The sequence below is a fragment of the Zootermopsis nevadensis genome, unplaced genomic scaffold (assembly GCF_977971745.1).
Source record: "Zootermopsis nevadensis isolate Lab colony 2312 unplaced genomic scaffold, Znev_1.0 Znev_ptg000029l, whole genome shotgun sequence".
Lineage (NCBI taxonomy): Eukaryota > Metazoa > Arthropoda > Insecta > Blattodea > Termopsidae > Zootermopsis > Zootermopsis nevadensis.
The window spans coordinates 3,030,479-3,046,279 of record NW_028259161.1 but is presented as its reverse complement, the minus strand read 5'-3'; the positions used below and the strand labels follow the sequence as shown (position 1 = coordinate 3,046,279).

The following is a 15,801-nucleotide window of genomic DNA, read 5'->3' as shown; positions in this document are numbered from 1 at the left end:
GATAAGAAAAATCAAAAGGGTAAATTAAATTTTTACAAATTTTGTTTTCACTAAATTAAACTTGCATGGATAAGCTCAAAGTGAAGGGCACCAATACTTTACGTTTTCCGACAATGTAATCTGTTTACTTACATAATATAACTACTGTAGGCTTGCTCGAATTACGAATTAATGACAATAATAATAATCTTTTGAAATCCACTCTCATGGTTGCACATTACACCCCAGCCTCAATGAAATTTTAAATGTTCAGAATGTATTTTTTTAATTGTACTTAAGGCATTAGCTCAACATATGATGTCACTTATTTCTTGCAAAAAAGTCCGTCACAAGATACTGCTTTTTTGCTTGTATCTTTCTAATTTTCACCGCAATCCAAATAAAGTTTCAACCACTCCTGGTTGATTATGAGCGAACGCATACCATTCCAATTTCTAACACTGTTTAACTCAGTTGCAAGCACAGTACTGACAAAGTTAAAACTCCAGTGAGGTGTTTAACAAAAGAATAACTATACACTTTCACTGCATTCCAGTGATTTGCTCAATGTCTCACACCCTCAACCATAAGCAAATCCTCAGGTAGAAGGCATTCATCAGTCAGAAATTCAAAACAACAAAATACTAACTGTAAACGTTTCCCATAACAGCATCGAAGTTAAGTGCATGAACCTGTCCAACTTACAACAAAAGGGGTGACCAAGTTCCAGGATAAAGGGGTGTCCAACTAGAGGGGTTTTACTGTATATATAGTCACGCGTCACAATAAATCTATCTAATACATGTAACACATATTAAAAACAAAATGTATTTCGGAAATAGGTGCTGCACTATGTATCTTGGCGGCAAGGTTTGTCTCGGGTACATGGAAGTAAATATTATTATTATTATTTATTATTGACTGCAAATGGGTTTATACCCGGTGGCAGTGACCTACAATAAGATACAAAACAATGAGACAGAACAAAACAATACCCTATAAAGTGGTGAATATTTAATGGGTTAATAATAATAATAATAATTCAATTCAATAATAATAATAATAATAAAGTGTTACGTAGCAAGAACATTTCTTTTGTAATCTTGTTTTAGTGGCCTGACAGTGCTCCCACCACTGCTTTGTGTCTGTAGCAACGCTTTCCCATTAAGAACTAGACCAACCTGCTTAACTGTGTATTTCCTACTTGCTGCTATTGGACTGGACTGAAGTCACTGCGCACTGAAATGACACCGGTAACGTCTAAAAAATAAGACTGTAAGCGTCTGTTTTCTATTTCTTTGCTTTGTTCTGATGTCCGGTTAAGGTCTGTCATAATGAATAATTCGCCCTATATGTCGACCTGAGAAAGGAATTTGGTAATTTATGCGACAGACCTACGAGGATTCTTAGGAAGATTTCTGAAGCACGGCTGGACAAGTAGGCTATCTGGAATGGGACGAACAAAAGATGCGTGCAGAATCTTTGCGACGAAAGTTTTGGGAAGACTGAAAAGATAAGAAAATAACTTGATTTTAAAGAAATTGGTTTGGACAATGACCTGAACGTATCATTTGTTTTTAAATCGATCTCGCAAACTTGTCTGGTGCCGAAACAGATCACCTTACTTCGTGATGCTGATGGAAGCTAGTCCAAGTGTGTTCAAACATCTGTGTTGCACTAATAATGCTCAATGTCCAATTACACAGAACTAAACAAGGCTTATTTACGCACTATTGGGGAAAAAAATGAAAACAAGCAGTTTGTAATATAGCAATACGATCTGGCAGCGGCACAGTGCCTGTTGAACAGCTGTGGATCAACTTAATTCTGTTTTTATTTAATTTGCAAAGCCATTAATTGGGTTTATATAAAAACGACTGTATGCTGGCCGAAATTACCGTTGTACAACAAAGAGGACAACTGAAGCCGTAATTTCATGTTTGTTTCAGATGTGGAACTCGGTTTAATCGATTTCCATCGCATTGTTAGGCCATGTGATGTTTGTGCATTTTTAAACCTAGAAAGTAATTTCAGTATTCAGTGCCTGGGAGGATTTGTAGGCAAGGTGCATAATCTTTGAAAGATTGAAACTCTAGTTGTTCGGCCGGTAAATAAATTTCCTTCTTTTATGAACTCGAAGTTTCATTGACATCTTCATAGTATCCCGCTACGACCCTGTGCTGGGCCAGCTGAATCCAATACACACCCTCACCTTCTGTTTCTCTAAGATCCATATTGGCACCCCTTCCTAGTGCTATCTTCTCTTGCGATTTTCCGATTGAAATTTTTGTTTCTCATCTCTGATGTGTGCTGCATCTCCATCGATTTAACACTAATCGAATTAAGCGATGGTTATAGGTTACAACATTCCTCCTCATTACTTAATTTTCTTCGTCATGTTATACCATTTTACGTTTTTAGTTTCGAAAGCAATTTTAACGAAATTTCACTAAAACTGAACAGAGTCAATTTCATCACAGTTTTTACATGAATCTTCAGACGGGGCGCAGCGGGGTTAATTCCCCCCCCAGTAGAGATAAGTTGCTGTTCCCTCCGCTCGCTTAAATAGATTGGGTAGCAGTTGTTACGTCATCACTCTGAATGTCGTTGTTATGGCGACGCTATCCTGCCTACAACCACTCAATCCGATCAAGAGACTATGACAAACAAGAGAACAACGCGATACCAAAATTCATTACTTCAGTTTAACAAGCATATCAAGCGGCCATTTGCGATAACGCACGGCGCAACAGGAGGACCGATTCTTAACATCCGTGCTTGTTTTGACAAACCTGGCCCCTCCTCTGCATTTCGTGTATAAACGTCATAGGAGACACGCATGGCTGCTTCACACTATACAGAAGCCACCAGTGTCTGAAAATAAATTCTGTGTTGCTAGAGCTGCGATTTTCAGAAAATGACATTATAATTGATACACAGAAGACGAAAGTAAGAACTGAATTCTGAAAGTTTATTTAGATGAGTTTCTAGCTTCAGATGGTTAAAAAATGATTCTAAAGACAATGTTTCCGTAAAATCAGCACTTCCTTCATAAGGCTAGCCACTGAGGGCGTCTGAGTACCTGGAACTACGAGTACAACTTTTCACCCTCTGGAGACCCGTACTGTTCTACTGGAGCTCGGTGAAAATCCTGCTCGCGAAATTACTGCCGAGAGCGGCTCGGCCTGTCTGTGTCTATATGTCTGTCTCATCCAGCTCGTACTGATGAATTTAACCTGCGGCTATGCATAATTCATTATTTGAAATAAATAGAGATGCTGTATCTAAGAGTCGCAGTAGCTCGTCAGAGTAGCATGAAGTGAGACTGGGGAAATTACGAATTAGTATTGGTATCTCCCTGTTACAAGCCAACCAGTTTCAAGAGGTGGAAAAATGATTGCATTTGTATCAGGATTATTTGTCATTAATTTTAACAAGTTAATACTTTCACACAACTGATATGACCGGTTCTCATTTAGGCTAACAAAAATGCCCGATTGTTTATCTCGTCTGGTGAAACTATATTTCATATTCGTAGGACCATTAATGTTTATGACTGACGGTATCGAACGTCACTGCCGAGTCAATATTACTTCTGTTTCGTAGTCGGGAGGTCAAGGGTTCAAATCTGAGCCCGGAGACTTGCTATTCTGACTTAGGTTGGTCATGTTTTTCCTCAGTCAATCCTGCAAAGAATTTAGGGATGGTACATTAATTATGTCCCTGCCACTTTCTTCCATAAACGTTCCAATTCATATTTATGAATCGCCATATTATTCGACGCTGTATAGTCTGAGCTGATGACAACGTTGTTAAATATAGGCCTGCTATAAACAGAACTTAGAAACCTATATTTAGTTTATATTGTAAATATTAGTAAAACGTTCCATCAGAGCCAGTTGACAAATTTCAAAGTTAGACGTTGTATTCTTGTATGTAATTATAGTACTTCAATTTTATTACTTTTCCGCCCTGAAGGTAGAGACGTTATGTTTTTTCTGAAACGTTGGAATCTACATAAGTATCCGTACAGGGAATTAAAATATTCATTCGACGTTTTTGTTAGTTTAACCTTCGTGTTCGTAACGCAGAGAATATGTCGACAAGCAGAGTGTGAACTCTGTACTATGTAGGTTTGTAAGTGCGAGTGTTTTGCGATGCAACGTGCATTCTTGATCATGTTTAATGGTGAATAAACGCGTGGCTGCTAAAGTGGATACTCTAACATCGTACAGTTGGCATGACCTTCGTAACAGCAATAATTACGCTACTAGTTCAGTGCTCAAACAGGACGCAAAGTAAGGTTAAAGGCTGAACAAATAGCTGCGACTACCTTGTTTGCATAAGAGTACACGGATAAAAATAAATGTCTCTGAAATCTAAACAGAAAGATAGATTCCAGAAGGACTATAAATTATTTATATTGTGAACAGATTTCCTTTTCACGAATAAATATTTAATCATGTCTGTGCATATTTGTTTAAGTACACACAAGCTGATACTAATGTGACGTAGTTCGAAAGTCGCACTTGACTGCAGAGTACAGATATCGCAAGTCAGTAAGTACCCTCATTCTGGTTTCTGTAAGGAAATGCCGAAAGCCAGGATCTAGCCTCTAGCATCCCTGATTTCCTGTTCCGTCAAGTCCCTGGCACGAATGTCTAGCGACAGACAACGTTTAGTGGCTGAAGTATCAGTGGTTTTATCCAGTCCCTACAGACCGTTGCATATGTATAACTGTCAGCGTACCATGGATATATTAGGCTATTTTTAATTCCATCTTGTTTTAATTATATCAGTTCTGAAATCCTTTAATCACCATATAATGTCATGCCAACATAAAGATATGAGGTTCCTATGAAGCAGACGTATGGGGAGTGCAGGTATCGCTCCACGCATTCTTAACCTCTGCACTAGGTGAAGATGAGTGGTTTATCTTCAAGACTCGGCCGCTTTACCTCCGAGGAAATAATCCTGGTGCTCACACGATAGGAAGCTGGGTGTGCCCAAGAGATCGTCTGTTGTAATTAACTTTAAACATAAAAAGCAGTTGGGAGTAGCACTGTGTCTTAGGCTTTTATTCGGTTAGAATTTCCGCCGGGTTATCGATTATTGTGGCTAAGGCTGTTTCTGATTTTGCTCAGTTTCCCTATATAAATATAGTTCCTTAACACAGAATACGACAGCCTCATAAATATCTTTTTCTCGCAGTTAATCATTATTCATGATGATTGTCCCATGTCATTAGACATGTGAACGATGTAGATGGAAGACCGACGTTAAATAATCAAATAATTGACTGATTATAATTGATATAGGTGTTATTTATAATGTTAATAGTCATTCTTATACGATGTCACGAGCCCCAGGTTGAATATCGCTGACGTATCTCTTATTTAAGTTGTGTTCCGAAGGACACAAGGGCCTTCTTCATACGGTCGAGTGAGATTGAAGAGGAAAATAGCGGGGGTCGGCCGTTCTGTAGTCACATTCACTGGCATAATTATTTATGTTTTGAAATGGATGGGTTTTGTTAAACGAATTAACACGCTTAACATCCCTTCTTTATAATAAAATCTAAATGTGAGAGGTGCTAACTCGTTGGTTTAATGTTTCTGCCAGTACAGCTGACCAATTTTAATTATACAAATACCACAAACTGTACCCGAGCTTTTGAACACCGTGCACTTGCGTTAATCTGCCGGACCGCTCACTAGAGATGCGACCCACTGGAACGCTATTAAATTCTTACCAATAATAAAACTAAAAGCTACGCCTGATCGATTAAACAGAACCGTTCTGAATCTATGAAGATATTAATAAATATGTGATCTTGCTAAAAGTAATTAAGGATATGTGTAAATATGAAGAGGGAGTAATTATGCCGATTCTGATATCAGCAACCTTATACCTCGACACAGTAGTTCTAAGAATTGTAATTAGATAACATACAAACATCCGCTCTGTTTATTGCATAACGATATAACAAGTAATTATTTGTACTGTATCGTTGGCAGAATTTCGTATACATTAAGCTCATTTGAAAAACCATTATAAAAAGCGAATACATATCAGTGACGTTGATTATAATACTGCCTCTGAGTAAAACTTCGTAAAGAAGGATAATGAGAAATTCAAATTGTGTCTAAGAAAGTTAAGAGAGATGGCACAAAGCCGGGGTTAAAACAATACCAGTTATAATATATGCAGTAAGGAATAATGCTAAGGAAATTTGACAGTAACGCTAACGAGATACTGTTGGTCAGTCCGTTGTTATAATGTTGGAATGTATTGTAAAAATGCTTTTTTTTAATTATGTCGATATTGGTCTCTTCTGTTCTAACGACGCGTAGGAAGATATACCAACGTTTCGGAGAAGCAAATGTACCTCGAACTTCAGCCCAGCCCTCCAAAGCGCAACAATAACTTTTCATGGCCACACAGTTTCAGCGGTTCTGTTCATCATGCAAACAGCTTTTCTGGTTTAGTATTAATTGCAGAGTCCCTTGCCTTTAATTTGGCCGCCATTGCAGTAGGAAGAGTGCCGTGGCCCCATAATTGGATCGTTCCCACACACCTCGCTAGTCAGCGTCCTTATCTCCTTTACCAAGCCCATGAGTTACCGCCATCGCTAAATTTTCTTTGTTCACAAATGGTTTCCATCATGTCAGTCAGCAGTGTTAAAGTTGGCAGGTACAAATCCCATTCCGTTACTTGGCGAAGTTCTGACGATCGAATTGTCACATCATTTTATGCGCAGTTTGTCTTATAATACACACCCGGATGTACCATGTTTGAATCCCGGCTTCTGTACTTGCTGTACATGACATAATTTTCGTGGTTTTCGTGAGTTTCTCCAAACAAACACCGGAATAGATCACAGCAGTCCCATTTCAAGTCCTTACCTATTTATCAATGGTCATGTTACATCTCACTGTATACTACGTAACGTCTGTGCAATTGGTCTTTGGGTAATTACCAACGTTTCGGAGGATCGTGAAAACCCTGAGAACCTCATTTCTTACGTCCTCACACATAACACATATGCCACTTCGTCGATTCGGAATTGTTAAATAACTTCCAGTTATTGTATATGGCGATGATTAAGAAATGTTAATGCCCCTACAAATAAAACGTAATTCGATCACATAAGCCAAGTTAAAGCACGAGTGCTTACTGTTAAAAACGATCAAATTATAATTTCGGGCCGGAAGTTGCCAGCTTGACTGAGATTGTCTTTCTAGGAGAGACTCAATGTAGCAGCACAAAATATACCAATTCTGCTTATCTCTTATGTTTTTTTCAAATAATTGTACATACCATTCTGTCATCACACTGAACGCCTCGAGACTAAGCTAATACAGCGTCGTTGGATAAACTACAACCCAACTATAATAAGATCTGTTCTTCCGTTCCTAACATGAAAGTTTGTCTTAATAACCATAGTAGCAAGTTGGCCTTAACTTGAGAACAATTAATTTCCTTACTTCCTTCTCCGCCTTTGTTGAATTGACCGTCTTCCCGCCGTCCACTGTACACTGTTTCTTCGTTATTTCACATTGTCATCTCGGGTTTTGTTTCCTCTCTCTCTTTAAAGTTAATTTTCTTTTTTGTATCCCACCACCGTTGCTACTTCCATATTGCCTCTGTCCGTTTCTTTAATTGTGTTGTCTTCTCATACCTCGCCTTTTCAGTTACCTCCGATCCTTGTTAAACAATTAACATAATAAATTTAATTAAATCATTCGCGTTTTTAATGCTTCAGAAGAAGCAATGTGTGCATTGGTGGTAGAAATAACGGACTTCCCGTCGCTTTTCAACTATAAAACATTGCGTGTATTATAAATAAAACAAGAATCTGTTGATCTTGGTGGCGAGACTCACTCGTATAAAGCCTGTGTAAAATGTGCCTAGTTTTGCAGCGAGAAACTGAACTCTATAATTAATAACACAAATCTATACATCTGAAGGATGTTATCTTTACTAGTTTAATATAACTTCTAGTTGCCAGCCGGCTTCTCAGTACCCTAGTCAACACAAACGCACACTTCATTCTGGCTTCTGTTTCAACGAGCATCAAAAACTGTCACTCGCTGTCCTCGTGGTTCAGTATATATTTTCGAAAAGAAGATTAATAAAAAATGGTATAAATTCGTTATGATATTCTTTCTGAAGTTAACAGGAATTTTCTTTCCTATCACGAACCGCGCAGTAATTTTCCCAGAATTTTATGATTTTGTAAGCACTAGGGGGCACTGAAATATACTACAAATGTTTCATATGAGCATGTGTTCATAACATGCATTCACATTGAACTGAGAATAAGATCTTGTAACATCTTGGGCTGTAGTGGCACGGCATACCAAGGAGAGTGCATTGGGCTGGATGTATAGTACGCACAAGCAAGATTAATAATTCATACAAAATCTTCGTCGGAAAACTTGAAAGAGAACATGTTGGGAAATATTGGCATTTATAACAGGATAATACTGCGTGCTACATGTCCTGCCCAACTTATCATCCTTAATTTGATTATTCAAGTAATATTTGGTGAAAGGTGTAAACTATGAAGAGCCCCATGTCGCAGCCTTCTCCATCCTCCTGTCAGTTCATCTCTCCTAGATCCAAACATTCTACTAAGCACTACTCAGCACCCTGTTCTCAAACACCCTCAATATCTTCTCTTCTCAGTGCTATACCCCTAATCCGCGGAAACCAAGGGTTACACGAGGAGCCATCTACAATGCGTGATAGGAATGAATAGTCTACCGCAACACCATAAGAAAATCATTATACAAATTGCATGTGACATTTCAATGATTCATCAAATCAGATTAAACGACTCATTAAACAAAAGCTCCATGTTTTAAATATTAGTCGCTATACACAACATCGTGACCCTCATTGTCTTGCTCAGACCTTGCAAGTTCTCAGGGTCATTGTATCGTTTAATCCGCACTTCATATACACTGGCCTTCCCAATATCAGACGTGCTTCATTCTCAGCTGACGTACTGTTGCATCGCAGTCCTTATTCACGGATTTATTCGTGCGCTACTGCCTGTGATCTTTCAATCCTATAGAATCTATAGAGTTACTGATGTACGCAACATCATAGAGCACCCGCACACGCCGGTCTGGGAGACGTATCTGTATGCAGTAAGTATTTGGTCTCTGGAGGTGCTTTTCCATACGCAGGAATATTACTGTTTCTTTCCTTTTCCGTCAGTATAAGAACTGTGTGACCTTCAATACGCAGAAACTTATTCGAATTTTAGCTTACTTTCAGCTCGAAAGAATATCGAAGCGTTTTTTTCCGTTTATGTGTGTGTAGTAAAGCTGGAAAGGAACGTCATGTCGAGCGACGTCCTGTGATATGATGAGGAAATCACCAAATGTGATAAAGGCTGTGTATTTGTCTTTTATTTTGTATGGTTATAAATCATTGCCGCTTACTTTGAGGAAAGAACATGAGTGACAATTATTTGGAAACATTCTGCTGATGAAAATTCTTTTACGTAAAAATGACGTATATAAGTAAACAGTTTAGGATATTACATGTCATGTCCTTTGTGACTCGTACGGGCTATTTATTACTGTTGGGATACTGAAATATAGGTTACTCTATGTGCTGAGCATGTGGATTTGATGGAGCACAAGGAATGCACGAGGAATTTTGGTGGGGAAGCGTCTTGAAAAACTGCTACTTGGAAGGCAATGATGTAGACGAACGCAGTGGGATCTTTAAATATAGGCTATGAAGGCGGGAACTGGATTTAACGGGCTCACGAGAAGGTATATGGAGGCGGGATTTTGTGGTCAAAGGTATAAATCTTCCACTTTCAATATGTACAGGAACGATATTAACTATCAAATGTTCGAGGAACATCTCTGTACCCTGACGTTAGATAGCACTGGAGAATCCTGAGGGCCTGCATACAAGTCTTTCTTGACCTAAACCTCTGAAAACCAACGTCCACTTACTTTAAGTGGTACCCGCCACATGGATAGTGACAGTTGAACTTTCTCTGTCTTAACTTGTTTCTTTCCCCTTTCTTAGCTATTAAGCTCTATCTGAAGCCAAAGGAAGAAACATTTGCCACAAGAAATAAAGTTGCTTGTCCACAACGCCATTGTGGTTTTCCTTGTGTACAAAATAAAAGTCGCGTACTTCTCGTGAAGACATCTCGTCAAGTTCCCACTTACTGAAAGAGAGCTAGCTTTAGTTCCTTCATTTCTATTGGTCGCGCAAAGTACACAAAGCAGAAGTAGCCTTTCTCTTGATATTGAACCTGGAATTTGGTGATGTATTGCAAGTCTTCTGGTGGGAGTGTTAGTGCTGAGGAAAAAACATACAAGAAAATCAGTGTCTAAGTTGCACGATGCCATTTCTGTCACTCCTTTCTTTATTTCTTTTATTAGCTATTATTTATGACTTTTCTCTTTCCTAGTTTTCTTTGTCCAGTCGCTCTTTTTAATTTTCTTTCTTTCACTCTTTTGCATTTGTTGTGGTTTAATTTTTTGGTCTACTCTTCTTGCTCTTATGTTTTTCTTTTCTTTCATTGAATGTTTATTTTCTTATGCTATTTCCCGTTTGATCTTTTCTTGCCTTTATATTTCTTTCTTTGTTTCCTTTTTATTAACGTCAATTTTTTTCATTCCCTAATTGTTTCGTTCTTTCTATTTTTTTCTTTGCGTTCGTTTTTTATTTCATCTGTTTCTTATTACCCTCTTTATTTATTTATTCTTGCTCTCCCTTCCGTTTCGACTTTTTTTCTTTTGTCCTCTTTTACCCGTCGCTGTGTTTTGTCACATTCTCCGCCACGATTAAGCAAACAATAATAACAAGTGGTGCTGGTGGATCAGGAAGGGAATGTGTCGTCACTTGCCGGAAGTGGTCGCAAAACAATCCTTGAACTCCACAAATGTCAAACAGAAGTCATTAGTGGCCGCTGATTCACATGTAGCCGAGGTGATTGCTACGACTCGATTAGATTCAGAAGGTCCATAGACTGAGTCTTGATGTTATCGTAAATAAGGTTTTAGTAGCTTTCCTAATTTCCCCGGGGAAAATACTTTAAACAACACGATTTACAATGTCACGTCTTTCCAATTCTTTGCCTCCATTTTCGTGTAGTTTTCTCTGTAGAAGTGACCATGATTGATTATCCGTATGGAGGAGGGACTCGGAAAGTTTAACAGATGGATTCTGCTGCAGATACTCTGTGTTCTTCCATGCAACGTCCGAACGACGTCGCAGAAACACAGACAAGCACAACAGGCCGAACGGCGATTCCACTCCTCACAGCTGGTTCAAGAACAATAAATTGTGAGCTGAACGAGACAAGATGAAACGCTTGATGTATCGTTAGCAGCCGTGTTTCGTATTCGGGAGTTCCCGTTTCGAATCCATGCCGAATGTTTCCAGTATTTTCCCCTAAAGGTCCTCATATTAAAAGAGTAATTCGTGGCATGTGTTAATGCATGCCATTAAGCCTCATTTACGTGTGAGACATCTCGACAGACGTAAGTTTAATGAAGTTCAAGGTAATGAATTTGTTTCATTAGTTGTCAAATCCATATAATGTGATCGTTTCTCTTAATCTGTAAGATGTATATCGCTCATGACAACTGTCGACGATTAAGGACCACAAACATTGCATGGACAATTCCTTCAATGTGATCTGATTCTAAAAATTATTATTCAGAAGCGAAACAATGGATTTGAGCCCCGGTGTAAGTTTATTTAGACTACACACAATACAGTACTGTCGAAGAAGTTGCCTGTACGTTAGGCGTTTTGTAAGAAACTGAGATACTAGGCAGTGATGTTAATTATTAAAGAATGTATTTTGTCGAACATTCAAATAGTTGGAGAGGAACGAAAGTACCAGTACAGACTCAATATAATAATGGACGTGAATCTGACAGTTACAATCTACCTCATTATAGCGTTTGTGGATGGAATTCAAAACACCTTATCCTGTCAGCTGAATATGCAGAATATCCGTCTTCTTAAATGCCGCAAGGCAGTCAAATTCGAGAAATATGCGGCCCGCAGACCCTGCAGTGAATATATCTATTCTAAACTTTGGAATTGAATTTTGATAAAATATGTAATCTTTAATGACAACATTTCGGAGGATATTTCACAGCGGCAGATAAAAGCAGCCCAGGTGACAGCGTGAGTTACGGTAAATTCAATGGAAATACGAGCTTCATTGTTACAGAGCCAAGAAAAAAACGTCTGTCTTCGTTTGCTTTCAAAATCACAAAGAATCGTCTACCATCTTTTGTTCCTTTTGTCACTTCTGTGCAGATTTCTTTCAATTTGTTCTTTTATAAAGACATTCGACGTAATCACGTCCATGTATTTTTTAAGGATAAAATGTCATTGTATCACTCACTGTGATTGACAGTTAAGTGGTTAGCAGTTTTCGTATTATACGGAATTTCGATGCGAACCTCAGCTGGAAAATCGGCGACCCAAAATAAGGATTAAGAGTACCTGGGGACGGCGCCCAAGATTTATTCGTATTCGTCCCTCTAGACCCCGTTTTAGATAGCAGAGACACGGGATAAGCATATGAAGTCTCTGTGGAAGTGGGGATTAAAACATGGAGCTTCATTGGTCCGGTATGCAGGTCTAGTGTGGGTCATAGATGTACGTATGAGCTTCTTGTCGCCATTAATCACCCTACACATCATCAATGTAAAAGAGAGTATCGCTAAAGGAAGTAGATGTATGAACCCAGGACGACAAGAACTCGGTGCTAGGCTCACACAGACCTGTGCATAACGGAGCACAACTTAACATGTAAGACTTGAGGTTCTCACAGCGGTGAGTATGAAGATTTCTGTCTTCTGGGTTGTTACGCTGTGTAGTCTGGTGGATGTTAACCAACGTTTCAGAGATCATACTGCCTCCATCATCAGGGCGATGAGTATGAAGATTTCTCTCTTCTGGGTTGTTACGCTGTGTAGTCTGGTGGATGTTAACCAACGTTTGAGAGGTCATACTGCCTCCATCATCAGGGCGATGAGTATGAAGATTTCTGTCTTCTGGGTTGTTGCGCTGTGTAGTCTGGTCGATGTTTACCAACGTTTCATCGCCCTGATGACGGAGGCAGTATGACCTCTGAAACGTTGGTTAACATCGACCAGACTACACAGCGCAACAACCCAGAAGACGGAAATCTTCATACTCATCGCCCTGATTATGGAGGCAGTATGACCTCTGAAACGTTGGTAAACATCTACCAGACTACACAGCGCAACAACCCAGAAGACAGAAATCTTCAACTTAACATGTGTTATCATTATCATCATTATTGGTCCTCCTCTTGTATGATTCTGCAGTGATCACCCTTTCAAGTAAACAGCTGTTACCAAACAATTTTGGGAGGTAATACACCTGAAATTTTCGTCACAAATTTCTCGAAAACTTACACTGTATCGTATATACTATACTCAAGTCATGTAACGCATTTGCGGTCATATCGCCACTGCATCTGTGGCAATAAGAAGATTCAATGTCGAAACTCGCCTAATCATTGATACATATACATTGTATGTGTGTGATGGGTTACTCTGTCAGATCTTTCCCTGTTCATACGTTTTATAGCTCACTGCCGCAAATCGTATAGGGAGCGTATTGAAAGGTAAAATATTCTCAGATCGTAGATGTATCGTACATCCAGCATTAAATATAAGTTGTTTTGCAACATTGCCACCATATGAAATTAAAATTTTCGTTTCTACATTTCCGAAATGCGTTGTAACGCAGTTACGATTTTTCTGTAAAATTGCTGTGGAAGCAATTTATAGTTTACAGTTTACTTGTTCGGACAAAAGTTTTAAATTTACTTCCATACTAATTTGTTTCCTTTTAGATCCCTGCTCGCTAAATTCCCCCATTGGTGTCCATTTTCTCTCTTATCATAAGCGATCATTCCAGTGCGCTTCAAAAGACTGCAAAAAGAGGTACAAAGTTTTTCTGCGCTGTCAAGGTGAGGAGCAGTGAGAGATTGTGTGATGTTGCTTTTGTTCCTCTGTACATTAATTACAACACTGTTGCCATAAAAATAAAAATCTGTTCTTGACTTCGGACAGATCATTAATGGACGTGTTTCTTCGGCACCCTTTCCTTACTGCAATAATTTTATTGAAAATCACAAGTTTCCACAGTATCTTTATTCATAATTGCTAATGACAAAACAAAACTTCCCCCTGATTATTTTGGTTCATAGCATTTGAAGAGAGCATTTGACAAGAAAATATCAGATACATAAAACACACATGCACACAAACACGGTTATAGACTAGAAGCAACGAGTTCAGTTGACGTCATTGATTACAATCTTTACTTACACTGTATTCAGCACAGCATCATCGCTTCTGGCTCAATGATTCTGCTTCGTGACAGGTATACGGTATCGAAATTTCAGTCTTCTTGAGAAAATGTAACTTCGATCGGCTTAGCATACAGTGACGTTTAAAATTTGTAAAGGACAAGTCTTCAGCCGGAAGAAACAGTTGAACAAGTGCGTAGTGTTTATGCTTTTAAACTTTTTACACACTTTTTAATGTGTGTGCGTCGTGTAACTTAGCTTCTTCTTGAAATGTGTTATGGATACTAATATTCAGTCTTAATAATAATAATAATAATTCTATGCTAAATCACTACATAGTTCCTTTTGTTATGTTCACATACTCCTATTAATTTCAGTCACTTCGAAGACTAAATCTATTTAGTAATTTAATGCATTGTCTCATCACGTTACTACTCTATACGTTTTATGCCAATGTTTTATGAATACTTGTATGTAGAATTTTTAACACAGATATGAAACAAGAGATTACGTTATCACAAAAACAGAAAATTTTCCTCTTTTTTGTTTAATTTTTTACATTGGGACCGGGGTGATTTCACAACGAGAGTGTGCCACCTTGCCGATTCAACAGGTAGCTGCTACTAGTACATATAACTCGACGCGTAATGACGCTCTGAACACGACGCCGACGTACACAGCAGGTAGGATGAGACGTACTGAACGTCTGCCTACGGAGCCGAGACTTGTGTACTGTTACGAGTGTCTCGCAGGGTGTTCCTGACACCAGTACCTCCGTCCAGAGCCTCACGCGCATGCTCCGTCTGGCGTCCTCTACCTCTATCGCGAATTGTAAAGACTGCCCACCAGTATGTATGTATGTCGTGTTATTGCAGCTAACGGGTTTTATTAGATCAGAGAGCGGTCGTTCGATGCGTATTAATGCAGATTAAGATGTAATCTCGGATGCTGTTTTTCTTGGATCGTTGCCCAGATAACGTAGAAAATACAAATATGTACGCAGTTTAAATAACAAGGAAAAGTTTGAATATCATATATATATAATGAATTATTAAAAGAGAAACAAGTCGACAACGACTTGAACTGCAGTTGCCCAAAACAAATTTTAATGTGAATCACAAAAACTGCTTCTTCACGTATTACGCTAAAGAGTCGCTCTTCTGCAATTGGTCTCTTCATCTCTTCCTTGGTTGTCCTAGTCTTCTTCTTCTTCTTCAACGAGATTTATGTTCAGTTCCTAGTTTCATAATTGCATTGTCCTTCATCCGTTTAAAATGCACGTACCATTTCTCTCGCTGATATTTAAACATTCAATTTACATTTTTATATTTTAGTTGGCTTCCAATACAGTGTGACAGGATGCCACGTTTTGTGCGTGTTTCTGTTGTTCCAGTTCTTTCTAAACCAAAACGGCGTGATGAATGGAACAGGAAATACCAGAATCATTGACCACACGTTATGAATTTGCCTTG

The 15,801-nt window shown here is 38.7% G+C and overlaps 1 protein-coding gene across 1 annotated transcript in view; it reads right to left on the bottom strand.

Annotated features, from left to right (window-relative positions):
- Nucleotides 1-15,135, bottom strand: part of LOC110827331 (G protein-coupled receptor dmsr-1) — a 101,466-nt gene extending 86,331 nt beyond the window's left edge. The window contains exon 1 of the mRNA XM_022058918.2: nucleotides 14,349-15,135. The gene's annotated coding sequence lies outside the window, so the exon portion shown is untranslated. The remainder of the gene's footprint in view (nucleotides 1-14,348) is intronic.
- Nucleotides 15,136-15,801: the final 666 nt, after the last annotated feature.